Below are 6,000 nucleotides of genomic sequence, written 5' to 3'. Positions count from 1 at the left end.
AATCAAGAGTGTGGAAGTTGTACAAAAATGTCAGTTTTCCATAAGTGACTCATATTAAGATAGAGGGCGACTCAGTCGTCCAGTCATCCACTCATTCTGACAAAGCTGGTTTTGCACACAAGCATTTACTGGCTCTCTCCAAATAATTAACGCTACTGCTTGAAGGCACTATGAGTATCCTACTCAGGCGCCGTCCAAATGATGCATGCACAATTAGCAGGAGTCACAAAGACAAATGCATGACCAAGTGTGCTGCGTTTAATCCTCCCGTATTATCAGTTTTGGCGGTACGGTTCCAGTCGCGCTACACAGTTTAGCAGACAAAGCTGTGCCACACAAGAAGTAAAATACCACAGAGCTTCCTGTGAGGAACCTGTGAGGAACCTTTCATGGAAGCAGTAGAGTGGGCTTCCTGGACGAGGTCCGAGCGTGCCAAGTCGCCAGCTGCAACTAAACGATTAGCCGTTGTTGCATCTTTTGGCTGGACACACGGCAACCCGAGTGGAGAGGTGGGAGGTGTGTTTTCAACAAATCGGCAGCGAGTAATCCGGCGTGTGCAGCCGAAAAGGGGGGATGAGCATTAAACACGGATGAGCCAGAGATTCATTATCAGGCAGACACACTGACGGACTGCCCAGGGGCGTCACAGTTCAGCATCCATCCATCCATACTTGGCACCGTTTGGGTTTTAATTTAATATTTGGCACAATGTTGATTGCTGACGGCTGGCGACGAAAGTCCTCCCTAATCAGCTACGCCTGTCTTCCCCCGAGGCCCATGCCATTAAACACTTGGAAATCAGATAATGTGATATAGCGGGCGCCCCAGGTGGCTCCCTGGGCCTGACGTCCGGGTAATTAGGTGTTCCCAGCTCGAGCGCATATGTACCCTGACAGGCGCCTTCGGGTGGGACTGCACACCTCCACACCCCGGCGCAGGTCAAGGTGGCTGGATGGTTCTGAGCCTCTAGGGCAGTGGATCTCATGTTTTTCTACGAGTGCACCCCCTCTAAGATATGTTTTCAGCTGAGTAACCCCTTCACCGGAAAAAGTTTTTTTGGGCATGTTTTTATAAAATGATCATAAATAATGCATGTGCGTTCTATTAGTTAGGGTTAACATGAACATTAAAAGGCTGCAAATACTCACAGTTTAGTGAGAAAAATGGGCCAGTGCTTCATGCAACTGTTGGCTAATTTCTCCTCACAAAAGAAGCCCAATGCCAGGGGAGGGTCAGAGCATATGGATTTGAATCCCATTCCAATATATTCTTCCTGAAACTGATGATAATTTGGTGTCCCTGGATGCACTTTCTTTTCTTTCCATTTTCTCCTTGTTTTCAGATTTACATTTCAACCACTTTCCCGATTTTCGATTGTCTAGCTTTTTTGATTTTCCTTTTTTACCCCTTTAGTACCCCTAGAAGTAATTGTAACCCCATTGGAGAACCACTGCTTCAGGGACCCCCCAGGATCAGGCCAGCCATGAAGAGGAGAACAAAGTGTGACAGTCTTCTTCACACATGAAGAGACCAAACATTCGGCCCGCCAGTTACTCAGTGTCACCGGGGAGGATTTCGTGAGGGAGGCTAGGATGGACGGCTTGCATTGTTCACAGTTTGTTGATTGTGTTGTTGTCGCAGGGTTGTGCTTGTGTCAGAATACTTTCTGAAGCAGTTGTTTTGCTCCATTGTGGTTGACTGCTCAGAGAGTGTGGTTGTGGATGTTATCGTTGGAATGGACCCAACTGTCACTTTAGGATTTGTGTTGGTTAGCATCCCAGGTGTGTTCCTGCCTGGTGAAACGTATCAGAAGCACATTAGCTTTAGTTTGAGGATGTGGCAATGAATTCCCTTTGAATTCATAGCTTCATAAAGGCAGCATAATAAATGCTGTCTTGTTTTCCAAAAATAAAACATGATGATTAAAGGAAATAATTTAAATCATCTGTAAACTACAGTTTGGATCCATGCATATTTCATGAAGGTCTCATAGGCGTAGATGCAGGGAATAAACTATTCTACTTTATTTGTCTCGGTCTCTTTCTACGAAAACTTCCTTTCAGTTTCCCGGGAGTGTAACAGCCCCGTCACAGCGGCGTGGATCTCCTCCTCATCCGCCCTCTTGCAGAGGACTCTGAGATGGATTAGAGGCTTACAGGCTCCAACGGACAGGATTTGATAAACAAGCAGCCTTCTCCCTGCTATGTGTGTCCTTTCTCTCCTTAATGGCTGAGCAATCAGCTCCTTGCTCTAAGTCAAACAGGAAGAGTGCCTGGAAAAGCCTCCCTCTTGAAAATGGGCAGAGAAAAACAAATCAAAGAGATCGCATTAGCTGGCGCTGAGCTTATTTTGGCTTGTTGAATTAAGCTTGCTCTTGTTGCCCATAACAAAGGTCACACAGAAGGGGCGGTGTTTGTCCTTTGGCATTGTATGCAAAGGCGTGAAATCCCAGTTTTTCAGCCTCCAGTGCTTTAGTGGATCATACAAATATACCCATATATCTTGTCTTAAAATACTAAACTATGGCTGGCCAAGTATAGTTGCAGAAGTATCCGCAATGATTCTGAAAGATCACAGCAAAATGAAAAATACAAATATAAATACACACACACACACACACAGAGAAGGCAGAGGAGCATGTGTCGCTTTGCTTTGACGCCCATGATGGATGATGGTGCTGACATCTCGAGTGACAGTTCACCTTTGACAAATACACACTGGTCCTGATTGGAGTGTGTGTGGTGTGTGCATGTGCGTATATGGTTGTGTGTGTGTGTGTGTGTGTGTGTGTATGTGTGCATGTGTTTGTGCATTTGGGTTTGTGTTTGCGCGTGTGTGTGTGTCTGTGTGTGTGTGTGTGTGTGTGTGAATGTGTGTATGTGTGTGTATGTGCGTGCTTGTGTGTGTGTATGCTAATGTGTGCGTGCATGTGTTTGTGTTTATTTTTGTGTGTTTATCCAAACTCCACAATATGCATGAGGCCAACATGTCAGTCCATGTGTGTTCATGTGTGCCCCCCCCCCCCCACTTCCCCCAAAAAATATCTGAGCCCGTGTACTGAACATTACAAACGTCTCAAATCTTTCCACATCCATTTGAAGATACTCAAACAGGCTCTAAATATAGGAACTACATATGCATGAGCTCTGGATGTTGATAGCTTTTCTTTCTTTCTTTTACCAACTGTGACGACACTGAGCCCAAAAACGTCCCCCTGGAAGCCCTGTCAGACACTCAAACGTCAGAGCGTTCCCCCCCCCCCCCCCCCCCCCCCCCCCCCCGGGGACAGCTCACACCAAAGCCTCAGGTGGGTGGACGGACCACTGCAGTGCCATGGGGCCTCTCCACGATCACGAGGACACCCCCCCACCGTCCCTGAAGCTGCCGTAATGGCTGCATCTCCTCCAGCTGAAACCGGTTGTAGCCCCTCAATTCTGCATGAAGAGTGGTGTGTGTGTGTGTGTTTGGGGGGGGGGGGGGGGGGGGGGGGGGGGGGCTGGGGGGGGGGGGGGGGGCTTATTCATGGCCACAGTTTCTCTTCCAATGCCCATCAGTGCTCCCAGCATGCCCTAGATTTGCACATCATCTCCACTTCTGAGGACTTAGTGTGTGTGTGTGTGTGTGTGTGTGTGTGTGTGTGTGTGTGTGTGTGTGCCTGTGTGTGTGTTTGTGTGTGTGTGTGTGTGGGGGGGTAATATATATTTGTGAGTGTCCTTATGTGGCTCCATGTGCAGGAGGGAGTTGAGGAAGTGATTGCAGATAGATTTCATGAATATTAAATCTTTGCATGAAAGAGTATGACAGGGACAGACCTCATGTACCGTGATACTGCAGGAGAGTAAGAAACTGATATATTTTTCATTTGTTCTATACTTTGGTACCTCAGACTCTTTCATACCCTGATCAGCATTCATATTCTATAAGGGAAAACAAACGCTCACAAACACACCTCAAGCTGTCCAAGGCCAGCCCCGCCTTTGTTTCCTGGTAGAATTCACCAGAACAAATCAAACAAGATCGATGTCAAAGACAAAACGAGACTGTCAAGAAAGAATAACGCAAGAAAAGACAGCGCTAACCCCAATGACACCCTGCCACCTCTGTAAAACACTTATACTCGTCTCTCCTCTCCGTGAGATGTCTCCTGATCCACGGTTGTCACCATTGATCTCGCTATGGATTTATTCAATTCCAAATCAAGAATCGATCTCTGTTCGTTACCTTTGCCATTGTCAGCGCTACAATCGAACACAATAATAATCAGGAGAAGAGCTTTCTCACTCGGCTGGCTGTGTTCACTTTATTCTAAGAGTGACGTGCCTGTGTGTTTCTGCCGGCTTGCAGGGAAACAATGCTGACTTGAGGATGGACAGATAATAATGGATAGATTTTTTTTCTATGACACTTTGCCACAAGCAATGCATCAACTCAGCACAACAAATCAGTTGGTCAAAATACAAAGGAAAATATTTACTGGACAAATCAAGAATCCCTCGTTGTGTTGCTTATTGCTTCCCTTCAAAAAGAGGACTCATATAAATGTATTGAATAGATTTGCATCCTGATATGTACTTGAGTTTTTCATTACAATTCCATTGATTCTCTTACTGCCGACAAAAGACTTGATATTTATCTTAAAATATTTATTTTGAATACATTACATTTTCTTTCACTCCTCTCCCCTCATTCAAAAAGACGAATTCTAACATTAATTTATTTTCTTTCCTAACATTCAAGCCCGAGTGAAGATCAATTCTGTCAAATGCGCCCATGTCCAGTAAAGATGCATAACATAATAGAGTACAGCGAGTACTTCTTTGTCTTCCTGTGTAATGGATTATCCAATCAGAGGAGCCTGTCCTTGACCACCCGTACCTTGGCTGTGAACCTTTCACATTTCTCTTCCATTCCAACGTCCCCATGATAACCATGACCTTTCATCGTGAACAACTTGTGTATTGACGGGCAGGAGTTTACGCTTCTCAAGTTTCTGACAGATTTCCATACAATGGTGACCTTAACAGTCAATTAACATTTAGTAAAGCGGCCTTAGTGGAAATTCTATTGCAATTACCAATCACAGAAGGTCAAACATACAGAAAAAGGCAGTACTTTCATTGCAATATAAAACAGATTAAACAGACAAAAAGAACAACAAAACCAAGACGTAATAATGTGTTTTATTGCTATTCTGCATTCATCGTATTTCGATTAAACCCGGTTTTTCAGGCCCGGGACCTGTTGCCATGACGTCCGTCTGAGTAACTGTGACACCTGCTCTTCACGTCTCTCCCTGTCAGGTCTGATAAGTAAGATCCCGTCTCAAACTGCCGGGTTGGCAGTGAGCCCTGAGATCCAGAGCATGTCCATGTCCGAGGCATGGGGTAATGGAGAAGTCGTCTGGTGTTACGCTCCATCTGATGGCTCTGCAGAGCCAGGACTCCGCCTGACAGATCTGTTAGGGATGGAGGAGGAGAGGGAGAGGGAGGAAGGGAGAGAGAGGGAAAAGAGAAAGAGTCAGAGTGAGATAGAGAGACAGAGAGGGAGTGAGCGTGAGAGAGAGAAAGTGAGAGTGAGAAAGAAAGACAGAGTGGGATTGAGTATGAGAGAGTGAGAGCGAGAAAGAGAGACAGAGAGGGATTGAGAGTTAAAGAGCAAGAAAGACAGGGGGAGGGAGAAAGAGAAACGGAGAGTGAGTGAGAGTGAGGAAGAGAGACAGAGAGTGAGTGAACTTCAGAGAGAGAGAGTGAGCTTCAGAGAGAGAGAGAGAGAGAGAGAGAGAGAGAGAGAGAGAGAGAGACAGAGGTGGATTGAGTGTGAGTGAGAGTGAGAGAGCAAGAGAGACAGTTGGAGTGAGGGTGAGCAAAATAAACACAGAGCAGATGAGAGTGAGAAAGGGAGACAGAGAGCAAGAGAGAGAGTGAGAGAGTGAGAGAGAGATAGGTTTAGGGCTGGGAGGAAAAGCCCATGTAAACACATATGGTTAAGGTGTGTGATATT

This window comes from Pollachius pollachius (assembly GCF_949987615.1).
Source record: "Pollachius pollachius genome assembly, chromosome: 2".
Classification (NCBI taxonomy): domain Eukaryota; kingdom Metazoa; phylum Chordata; class Actinopteri; order Gadiformes; family Gadidae; genus Pollachius; species Pollachius pollachius.
Note: the sequence above shows the minus strand (reverse complement) of the source record.